General features: G+C 35.9%; 1 protein-coding gene across 1 annotated transcript in view; it reads right to left on the bottom strand.

The window, feature by feature from the left end:
* Positions 1–12770, bottom strand: part of DCK (deoxycytidine kinase) — a 31160-nt gene that overhangs the window by 9349 nt on the left and 9041 nt on the right. The gene's annotated exons all lie outside the window — the stretch shown is intronic.

The following is a 12770-nucleotide window of genomic DNA, read 5'->3' as shown; positions in this document are numbered from 1 at the left end:
AAATAAAAATTAAAAAAAAAATGCAAAAACCAGAAGAGCATTTTTCACAGAACTAGAACAAAGAATCCTAAAATTTGTTATGGAATCACAAAAGATCCTGAATAGCGAAAGCAATCATGAGAAAGAAAAATCACATTGAATCCATGGCCTCAGCCCCTCCAGACAGTTTAGTAGTCTGTAAGTCTTAGCAAGCAACTTTAGCCCTAGTGATCATGATCAGTTAACCTTCTTGGCATATCTACAGATCGTTTATTAATTCCTAGAAAAACTCGGAACTAAACTCTCCTGCACAACCTCCCCCGCCACCCTGGGCACCAATCACAACCACCATAATATCTATAGCTGGCACCACTGAGTCTACACGCAATCAAAAAGTGTTACAGACCACTGTGCTCCCTTTTTACTGATTAAATGCTCTAAAGTTCCTTTAAAAATCTTTGGGCCAGGCAGAAATCTCAGAGTCGGCTTTTGGACAAGACTCTACCTTCTCCCCAGGTGGTGGACCTCCTGAATAAAGTTCATATTATCAATCAAAATTCATCTTGAGTATTGGCTTTTTGAGCAATGAGCAGCCGAACTTGGATCTTTCAGTAACATTATCACAATACTAGACTTCAAGATAAACTACAAAGCTGTAGTAATCAAAACTGTACGGTACTGGTACAAAAACAGATATATAGATGAAAGGAATAGAAGAGGAGAGCCCAGAAATAAACCTACGCTTATATGGTCAATTAATCTATGACAAAGGAGGTAAGAATATACAATAGGAAAAAGACCATCTCTTCAGTAAATGGTGTTGGGACAACTGGACAACTACATGTAAATGAATGAAACTGGACTACTTTCTAATACCATACACAAAAATAAACTCAAAATGGATTAATGATCTAAATGTGCGACCTGAAGCCATAAAACTACCTAAAAGAGAAACAGACAGTAATTTCTCTTACATCAGCCATAGCAACATTTTTCTAGATACGTCTCCTCAGGCAAAAATAAACTATTGAGATTGCAATACAAAATAAAAAGCTTTTGCAAAGCAAAGGAAGCTATCAACAAAACAAAAAGGCAATTTATTGAATGGAATGGAAGAAGATATTGGTAAATGATATATCCATCTGATAAGGGATGATATATTAAAAACTCATATAAAATATATTAAAAACTCATACAACTCAACATAAAAAAACCCAATCTGATTAAAACATGGACAGAAGGGATCCCTGGGTGGCGCAGCAGTTTGGCGCCTACCTTTGGCCCAGGGCACGTTCCTGGAGACCCGGGATCGAATCCCATATCGGACTCCCGGTGCATGGAGCCTGCTTCTCCCTCTGCCTGTGTCTCTGCCTCTCTCTCTCTCTGTGACTATCATAAGTAAATTAAAAAAAAAAAAAAAAATGGACAGAAGACCTAAATAGACATTTTTCCAAAGAAGACATACAGATGGCCAAAAGACAGATGAGAAGATCTTCAACATCACTAATCATCAGGGAAATGTAAATCAAAACCACAATGAGATATCACTTTATACCTGTCAGAATGGCTAAAATAAAAAATAATAACAAGTATTGACAAGGATGTGGAGCAAAAGGAATCTCCATACTCTATTGGTGGGAATGTTAATTGGTACAGCCACTGTGGAAAACAGTAGGGACTTTCCTCAAAAAATTAAAAATAGAATGACCTTATAATCCAGTAATTCAACTACTGGGTATTTACCCGAAGAAAACAAAAATATTAACTCAAAAAAAATATATGCACTTAGACGGTATTACGTTAAGTGAAATAAGTCAGAAAAAGGCAAATATATGATTTCACTTATATGTGGAATCTGAAAAAAAAATGAATAAAAAATAAACAAAAAGCAGAATTAAATCTATAAATACAAAGAACAAACTGATGGCCGCCAGAGAAGAGGAGGATGGGGGATGGGCAAAATGGATGTAGGGGAGTAGGAGATATAAGCTTCTGGTTCAGGAATGAGTAAGTCACAAGAAAAAATGGCACAGCATAGGGAATATAGTCAATGATATTGTAATAAAGTTGTATGGTGACAGACAGTAGATATACTTGTGGTGAGCACAGTTCAAGATTCAGTTTGTTGAATCCACTATGCTAACAACTGAAATTAACGTAACATCAATAGTGTATTAACTATACTCAAATGAAAAAAAAATTATTGTGAAAACCAAGCAATACTGTGTCTGTATTTTCTCTAAGTAAAAACTACTTATAGCCACGTCACACATGCTTCCATCAGGTGGGACATATGCTCTCCGTTTTATCAGCCTCTGATATTTCCTGTTGATTCTCGCAACAGGCCTGATTTATTTGTTTAGCTACCGGGCCCCTTAAGGCATTTGGGGCCTATCTTCTTAATAAAACAGAGCAAGGTCTCCCCAGCATTTTGTGATTTCATAATCACAACCAATATTTCCAGTTTAAGAAAAAAAATACAGAATAAAAAATAAAGTAAAATCTCTGTAATCTTTTTTTTTTTTTTTTCTAATTTGAGATAGAGAGAGATGGACAGGAAGGAGAAGAGGCAAAGGGAGAGATACAGAGAATCCTCAAGCAGACTCTGTGCTGCATGTGGGGCCCAACACGGAGCCCCATCTCATGACCTGAGCCAACACCAAGAGTGGGATGCCCAACCAATTGTGCCACCCAGGTACCCCAATTTCTGTAATCTTATTTATGAATTTGAACTAGCATCTAGACCTCATGAATTATTTTCCTTTCTATAAGATACAGTTTTCCTAACTCTGCCCACCAAAAGGACTATAAACAATGACAAGCTTGCAGAAATAAACATAAATGTCACCCAGATTATGATGTCTAAATACCATTTCCCACTGAAAGGAATTAGGGTCATATACCAGATTCTATGCCTGAAGAAAGAAATGTACAAGATGAGCTTAATACATCTTGTTCCAGGGAACAAGTAAACTATCAAAATCTACTGAGGTTGTACCAAGGGCAAGGGCTTCCACTTGTCAAAAAGACAGGAGTCTTCGAACATCTGAAAGGAATGGTGAATGGAAGGCATAAATTTATAAATTCATAATTAAAGAAAACCTGGGGGAAAAAAACTCTCTAAACATCTTTAGAGGTTGCTAGGTCACCAATTAATTATTCTGGAAATTTAGAGAAAAAATATAAAAAATTGTATTCTGACTTCCTTAACAATTTCCTCGTATCTCTTCTGGCTGTAAGGTGGCTCAGTGGAATCCATTGTGTTAACACCAACAATCAGCACCTACATTAAGAAAATTGGCTACCACCCCGACACAGTAGCATTATTTGTGCCAGTTTCTGGCTGGAATGGTGACGACAGGCTGGAGCCAGGGGCTAACACGCCGTGGGGCCAGGGACGGAAAGTGCCCCGTGAGGACGGGGATGCGGGAACCCACTGCTCGGAGCTCTGGCTGCATCCCGCCGCCGACTCGTCCACCTGCCAAGCCCTTGCACCCGCCTCTCCGGGACGCCTGCAAAATCGGTGGTGTCGGTACCGGCCCGGGGCCGAGGGGGGCTGGTGTTCTTCGGCCTGGCAGGGGGTCACCTTGCTCCGGTCAATGTTACACCCGAAGGAAAGTGTGGAAATGCACCGGGACGCTGGAGTGAGGCTCTTCCTGGGGACAACGTGGGCTTCGATGTCAAGAGCGTGTCTGTCAAAGATGTTCGTCGCGGCGACGCGGCCGGCGACAGCAACAAGGACCCACCCGTGGAAGCAGCTGGCTTCGCGGCTCAGGTGATTCTCCTGAACCTCCAGGCCAAATCGGTGCTGGACACGCACCTGTGCTGGGCCGACCCGCAGCTCACAGCGCTTGCAGGTTTGCTGGGCTGAAGGGGAAGGTAGATCGTCGTTCTGGAAAGAAGCTGGAAGATGGTCCCAAGTTCGTGAAATCTGGGGATGTGGTTCCTGGCAAACCTATGTGTGTTGAGAGCTTCTCTGACCACCCTCCTCTGGGCCGTTTTGCTGCTCGTGACATGAGACAGACGGTGGCGCGGATGTCCTCAAAGCGGAGGACAAGAAGGCAGCTGGAGCTGGCAGAGTCCCCCAGTCTGCCCAGAAAGCCCAGGAGGCTAAATGAGTATTATCCCCAACACCTGCCACCCCAGTCTTGATCGGTGGTGGAAGAACGGCCTCAGAACTGTGTCAATCGGCCACTTGGGTTGAATAGTAAAAGTCTGGTTAATGAGAACAACGCATCGTAAAACCCTCAGAAGGAAGGGAGAATGTTGTGTGGACCATTTGGTTTGTGTGTGTGGCAGTTTTAAGTTATTAGTTTTTAAAATCAGTACTTTTTAATGGAAACAACTTGACCAAAATTCTGTCACAGAATTTTAAGACCCATTAAAACAAAAGTTTAATGAGAAAAAAATTTTTTTTTATTCTGGCCCTTTCTTTACAAATGTTACTTCAGGTTAATGAAATAGTAGAAGAGGAAATGGTCTTCTTTGACTGAAGAATCTTAGCTAACAGCCTTGATTATTAGAATATCATCTTTCCAACACCGAACGATTAGGGCATAAATTAGCAATAGATCCTAAAATTATTAGAGAAAAACTAAGAGGGAAATTTTATAAGCTGACAAAACCTGAACAGACTAATCGATTTTGACATCACAAAAAGACATGCTCCTGGTGAAATGTGAAAGAAAGTACACATCAGTACCTAAGAAGTCTAGCCAAAAAAAACTAAAACCAAATCTAATCAAAGCTCTAGAAGATCTAACTACAAATTTACAGGAAATACAGAGATTGAGAAACATGTTAAACTATACCACAGAGATGCACTCAGCCAAGACCAGAATGATGGAAACTGTACAAGAGCAAATGACCCAGTTTCTTCAAGTATTAAACTACAAAGAAAAAAAAGGAAGAGGAACCAATACATTAAAATTTAAAAGGCATATCAACCAAATATAACATGTGAACTTTGACTCTTGATATCAACAAACTATAAGAAAATTAGGAGACAATAGAGAAATATGAACACAAACCAGATGTGATGACACAGTGGAATTACTAATCTTTTGGATGCAGGGTTTTTTTTAAAGAATCTTTTTTTTTAATAGTTTGTTTTTTTTTAAGATTTTATTTATTTATTCATGAGAGACAAGAGAGAGAGGCAGAGATACAGGCAGAGGGAGAAGCAGGCTCCATGCAGGGAGCCCGACGCGGGACTCAATCCCGGGACCCCAGGATCACGACCTGAGCTGAAGGCAGCACTAAACCGCTGAGCCACCCAGGCTGCCCTTTTATAGAATTTCTTTTGAGTCTTTAATTTCTACAGATTAAAGATACTATCTAGAACAGAGGTTGTCAAAGTGTGGCAGGGTAATGCCTGAGGAGTTCCTGAGATTCTGAGAGGGGTCTACAAGCCTAAAAAAAAAAAAAAAGATTTTAGTAACAAATGTACCTTTTTCCATTCTCATTCTCTTATGAATGTATAATTTTCTAGATGCTACATAACACATGATATTGCAACAGTTGGAATGTAGAAGCAGATATGAGAACTCAGGTTTGCTAATAAGTCAGACATTAAGAGATAATGCAAAATGTAAAACAATCTCACTTTCCTCACTAAATTCTTTTTTTTTTTTTTGGGAAAATAGTTATTTATGTTAGTTAACATGTAATGGGCTTACAACTGTGATTTTTAAATGAATTAGCTGGCAAATTTTTTAAGTGTTTCAAGTTAAATTTCTAACATAGTAAATATTAATAGATCTACTTAAAAGTCTTTGGTTCCTCAATAATCATAGACTACATATATATTTTTATATATATATATACACACACACACATATATATAGTGTATATACACTTGCTTATTTAAATAAAGTTAGCTTTTAAATGATGGTGCCTTATATCTTAAAATAATTAAGAACTCCTAGGATTCAATAAGCAGTTTACTTCCTAAAAACTTCACACATATAGTATCTACTTCAAATAAATCTTTACTAAATAATATAACAATATATAGTTACATATTCTGATCAGCCTAAATAATTAATGTAGAAAATGTCCAATTAAACCCCTAATTTTAAAGTATTATAAAAATGGAACTTCATTACTATAATCAGTAAATTTGAAAAATACCTATCAGGGTTATTTCAAATTCTAGTGCTTTCTGGAGAAAATAAAATTAAGCCAACTTCTTGACAAGTGATTTAAATGGTGAATTTGTATAAGCCACTTTTCCTTGTGACTGACAAAAAGGCAAATGAAGACTTGTAAATTAGATTTTAGCAAATTAGCTACAGTTAACTAAAATGAACAAGAAGCTGACATGACTAGATATAATCAGAAAAGAGGTGGACCAAAATCCTGAAAAATATATATATACAGACTTGTTTACCAATTCTATATGTACTAGTATGAGGATCAACTAAAACTAGAAAAAAAAAAAAAATTTAGACCCAAATTTTAAAGTGCGATTTTGTTCCATAATCAATGAACATTCACAGCTTTAAAATTTCTCGAAATTGTTAAATTCATGTTGATAAATATAATAGTTCTTTTAAAGATTTTTTGTTTGTTTGTTTACACCCAATGCAGGGATCGAACTCATGATCCAGAGATCAAAAGTCACATGCTCTACCAAGTGAGCCAGCCAGGAGCCCCAAATGTACTCTTGATATAACCCTAAACTTTGGAGGAAAGGCAATCACACATTCCCACATAATACTCTGTGATCATAATTACAGCTCAAATGGTAGATATAATTAGTCATGATCTGACCCAATAGATAAAATTCTTATGTTTGCAAATTGTTAGCTCAATTTCTAAATGGGATTACTTCACTCCTCAAGATTTTGACAAAGAAATGTATGAATTTGGCATTCTGTAACTAGAAATTTTAAAATTCTTCTCAATATTTGACCTCTAGAAACAGTGAAATTACCTACCGCTCTTACAAAATATCACAAAAGCTTAATAAATGTTTCACTTCAGGGCACCTGGGTGGCTTAGTCAGTTAAGTGTCCAACTGTTGGTTTCACTTTGGGTCCTGATCCTAGGTTCTTGGAATCAAGCCCTGAATTGGTCTCAGTGCTCAGGGAATCTGCTTAAGATTTTCTCTCTCTCCTTCTGCCCCTCTCTACTTCTCTAAAATAAGTAAAATAAAATAAAATATTTCACTACTTTGTCCATATCTCTAGTCTAGTACCAACTCTGCATAAAGTACTAGGTGTGTGGCTTTTTTTTTTAAGGTTTATTTATTTATTCAGAGAGAGAGAGAGAGAGAGAGAGAGGCAGAGACACAGGCAGAGGGAGAAGCAGGCTCCATGCAGGGAGCCCGACGTGGGACTCGATCCCGGGTCTCCAAGATCACACCCCGGGATGCAGGCGGCGCTAAACCGCTGCGCCAGCGGGGCTGCCAGTACTATGTGTTTAAATAATTAAATTGGCAAGGTCATCTTAGGTCTCTTCTGGGATTCTTTAATCCTTAAAAACTCCTGATACCTAGGCAGTACCTATTTACCAGTCTCTCCCCCAACCACAATATCCATTAAAATATTCTATACAGTCAAATTTTTGTTATTAGATTTTTATATAGTCTGATTATAGTAGTGTTCATTAGGGGATATCTAATTTAATATGTGGATTTTTTTTTAAAGAGACCTGGTATTCTAAATATACCTCTAATTTGTAAAATACATAGAAGTAATTTTGAGCATCTGAGGACTGCCACTTCACTAATGCCACTTCACTATTATAGGTCAAAGTCAATAAACCCTCCCATTCCACACTTTCCAAATCAAGATAAGAGGACGAACAGAAAGAAGTCACTGAAATTCCTTCTTTTTTGTGGCAATATTCTTTCTTGCACAGTACTAGAATATATTAGGATACTTTAGTATTAGAGTTGTCAGATTAAGAAAGAAAAAAACAAAACCCAGGACCTCCAGTTAAATTTGAATTTCAGATAAATAAATAATTTTTTAGTATAAGAATCTCCCAAATATCTCATATACTTTAACTTACTATAAAACACTCCCTGACTATATATAGTCTTTCCAACCCAATAGACTTTCATTTTTGTTTTTTTTATTTAATTCTTACACAAGTTTGATTTTTCCTATTACCATTCCCATTTTACTGACAAAGAAAAGTTTAGAAAAACTAAAGTGTGTTCTAAGATTATATTGTAACTAGTAGCTGAATTAGAGCTTATAAATATTCAGGTTATATGTAAAATTTTATTACAACAGCATTTAATGTAACTGAATTTCACCTACAATCTTATCATTAAGCATATGCTTCCCTTTTTAAACTTTTAATTTTAGAAAGGAAAATAAAACCAATTCCAATTTTATCTATGCAAAAAAGGACAATCTCACATACCTTGGGATATGCCAGTCACTGTCACTTCCTAATATTCCCTCTCTCTAAATTCCAGTGACCAAACAGTAACCCCTAAGAGGATCAACACATGCCAAATCAAACATATAAGCCTAATGCCTCCATTTACAGGAACCATATCCCATTATTATTAGTTCAACTGCAATTGCTTTGGCAAAGAAGAGCTCGTATTCATAGTCCAGAGAATCAGAAGGCAAAACATCTTAGGAGACAAGTCCTTCCTTTGTGAACTAGGAATGATCATTTCCCTACCTGTCAGAAAACCAAGAATGAGCTCTGTCCTAACAGCTGACTTTCCTGAATACTCTTGTTTTTAGAAGAAAGACATTTATCTACCACGTGCACTGTAGGGTCAAACATGTATCTATAGTCCCAGACAAAAGGAAGAAACAAGGAGCTGTCTTCAGAGGTCCCTATGGTGGGCAAAGGATGCTTCCCCAGCCTTTTCTGTAACATCAAGCTATATAAAGGTTTCCAAAATAAAGTCATATGAAGCCTTTAATCTTATATCCTAAGGAATATAAGGAATAAAATATGATGGCTTAATTCCTGTTCTCAATCCTAGCCCAAATAAACACCCCTGAACACTTTCTAGAAGTTCACACTCAAAGTAGGTGGTTTTCCTCTGGGGAAAAAAAAAAAATCCAGAAGTATAAATATTGACCTCAAAGTTTCAGTTAAGAACTAAAAACCACACAAACACATGGCACTTTGAGGCAGAGTTTAAATTACATACCGCAAACCACATAATTAACTGAATCTTCTTCCCAAAATTGAAAAAAAAAAAAAAAAAGGCATAAAACAGCAAGAAGCTAACTGTCAACAATAAGTCTGTGTAGAAAAAACTCAGCAGGTGATGAACAGAAATAAGGGTGTAGTTAATTGCCTTCCCAAACTGCTTAAAGAACAAATCTATTAAGTTTCATTGAAAAGGTTTTGTTAATTATAAATTGACTTTCCTATTTATTCAGCATCCTCCAGGGAAAAAAATATTTCATACAAACGAATCTTTTCAGCTAAATGAAGTTTATCAACTTCTTTTTTACCTTATAAGTGGAAAACAGAGAATATATGTTGAAGATCTCTTCCACATAAATTAATTAAACTTGGCATTTTGAGTTTAAGTTACATTAAAAAATAAACACCACTATGTGTTCCTTAAAGCCACATTGCTTTTCTTCCTGGACACAAACCAGGTTTTATTTCCCAGCCTCCCTTGTAGTTGAGCATGGCCATGTGACTCAATTCTAGTCAATGAAAGTAGGGCAGAAACAATGTATACCATTTCCAGGCTTCAATCTAAAAACCTCAAATGTGATGTTCCTCTCTTTCTCCATCAGCTAGAAGCAAAGGACACCAAGATCCTAGAGCAGAAGCTCTCAATTTCAGCTCCAGGGCAGGGATAACAAAGTAGGGTCCCCGTAACAGCAACAGCAACATTACTTGGGAACTTGTGAGAAATGCCCATTTTTAGCACCCACCCGACATCAGATGCATTAAATCAAAAACTAGGTGCAGGTAAGGGCCCAAGTATGTGATTTAACAAATGTTTCAGGTCATTCTATTAAACATTAAAGTCTGAAGCACTGTTCTAGAGATTGGATGAGCCACAATTTACAAAGGGCTTGGGTCGCTGCATCACAGCATGGTACGTTATCCACTAAATACCATATTGCACTGTTCTCTCAGAAATAAAATTTATTATTTTGAACTACAGAGATTTTAGAGCTTATGATAGCAGCAAGTATTACCTTAAATCTACCTGATACAGACATTTAATAATATCCTTAGAAGTGAACTCAGTTCATCTGAAAAACAGGATAAATTTGCTATGCACAAAGATAACAAAGTAGGTTACATAGATAATATGAAACGGGCTTGTTATATAGTGAGAAGTTTGAAACTTTTTTTTTGAAGAATTTGGAGGACAATATGCTAGGTGAAATAAGCCAGTCACAAAAGGACAAATACTGTATTATTCCAATTATAAGGAGGAATCTAAGGTGGTCAAATTCAGGGGCACCTGGCTGGCTCAGTCAGTGGAACATGTACTCTTGATCTAGAGATTGTAGGTTCAAGCCACATAGGGGGTACAGAGACTACTTAAAAATAGAATCTTTAAAAAAAAAAAAAGAAAATCTTAAAAATTAATTAAATAAAGTAGTCAAATTCATAGATAGAAGAAAGAAGAATGGTAGCTCCCAAGGGCTAAACAAAAGGGGTAAAGGAGAATTGTTTAATGAATATAGTTTTAGTTCTACAAGATGAAAAGATCTGTTTTACAACAGATCTGCTTTACAACCTTGTAAATACACCTAACACTACTGAACCATATATTTAAAAATGGTTAAGATGGTAAAGTTTATGATGTTTTTTCCACAATGAAAATTTTAATCACACAAAAAAAGACTCTTTTTATTTGGATTTTCCAGATTTGTTTACTCTTGCCCAAAGTAATTTCAAAGTCTACTACATGAAAATAATTTAGAGAACCAATTCTGACTCATAACCCAATTGAAAAAATAATAACCAGCTAGTTGTTCTAAAAATACAAATGCTTAAATTAAAACAAAATTTAAAAATCTACAGTACATTTTTATAGCTTTCAAGATGTTAGCTGTTGTCTCAGTTCAACCACACCAAATTAAAAAATTAACAGTTAAGCCAGGAAATCATTTTCTAGTTTTTCAGGATAATCTAAGAGCCCATATAAAATATTTTCTTTTGATTCTATACATGAAGTGTCAGAGACTACAAATCGCTGGGGGTTTTTGTATGCAACTATGAACATTAAGAATAAAATTCAAATTAAAAATGTATCAAAAAAAACACTGTATATCATCTTTACCAACTTGAGTGTAATTTTTTCAGTTCATTCCCCTCTGAAAAGGACCCAAATAAAAATATCTGAATGCCTCAGGGTCAAATTATATTATGTAAAAGTTGATAGAACATCTCTGCAAAGCAGCTTAGCTATATTTACTTTTTAAAATCTATATTCTTAGGCCTACTTAACTGCACTTTTGGAAATTTGTCTTAAAGAAATAACTTGGATTACAGATTTAACCACAAAGATGTTTATCACATTAGTAAGCAAATAGGCTATCATTCCACTATTATTAGGCATTTATATTATGTAAATACTGGTACATGCACGTAAGTTAGGTTGCCTTTAGAAATTATTTATAGTAAACTCTGACATTTTTAATTACCTTTGAAATAAACATGAGAGAGAAAAAAGCAAAGCACAAAATTGTATACTATTGTACCAAGTAAGATCTGCAGTCTTCTCTGAGTAATCCAGGAGAGTTTTAGTTCCTTCCTTTGGTAATCTATGATATTTTCTTAACTTCAAACAATGTTTGAATACTACTGTATATTTTTACTGTATTACTGTATAGTTTTTAAAATTATGTATCCACCCCGCTGCCAATATCGGATATAATAAATTACTATGTCAACTATACATAAGATACAGATAAGGTGATGGGATAACAGATAACTTTTACTGTTTCTGTCATTCATATCTATAATTCTATAACTCACTTCATGATAGAATACTTCATTATTTTGCATAAAGCACATATTATTGTCAAGGTAAGTGAAAAACAGTAATACTGAGTAAAGATACAAAATCATTATCTTTTAATTCTAATCTAATTTTGTAAACATTGCAAGAGCTGAATTAAGTTCAATCAAAAAAGATCAGAATCTACCAAACAAGATAATCATAAAACAGCCAAAAAAGTTATCAAGATATTTCAGAAGGTATGAGTAGAAGTACTTTCCTACTCATTCCTAACTAATTTTCAAGAATGACTTATCAAAAAATGCTGTTATTTGAAAAACAAGTATATTTTATCCCTTCTTTATCACAATTCTAATTTTTTCAGTGGCTTCTTAGTGGTAAGAAGTGTTGGATAAAAGTAAAATAGTATTTCACAATAACAAAGATCCTGGGCAGCCCGGGTGACTCAGCGGTTTAGTGCCGCCTTCAGCCCAGGGTGCGATCCTGGAGACCCGGGATCAAGTCCCATGTCGGGCTCTGCATGGAGCCTGCTTCTCCCTCTGCCTGTGTCTCTGCCTCCCTCTCTGTGTCTCTCATGAATAAATAAATAAAATATTTTTTTAAAAAATAACAAAGACCCCTTAAGACTTAAATTCAATAAGAAAAACAGGACAGAGCAGAGATATATCCCTAAGAATTTGTCCATCTCAAAAATAAGCTAAATGGAAGCTATTAAATCAAAGCTTTGGGCCTAAATAATAATATAAACCACCAAATAAGCAACTATTTGAAATAAACCTTCAATTCCAAGATTGGTGATCATCTGGGTAGACCTTTAAAGATAATGTTATCGTGGGAGAGGAAAGGAGGGAAGGCTACATAATCT

The sequence above is a fragment of the Canis lupus genome, chromosome 13, assembly GCF_011100685.1.
Source record: "Canis lupus familiaris isolate Mischka breed German Shepherd chromosome 13, alternate assembly UU_Cfam_GSD_1.0, whole genome shotgun sequence".
NCBI classification, from domain to species: Eukaryota; Metazoa; Chordata; class Mammalia; order Carnivora; family Canidae; genus Canis; species Canis lupus.
Note: the sequence above shows the minus strand (reverse complement) of the source record. Positions and strands in the feature narration are given on the sequence as shown.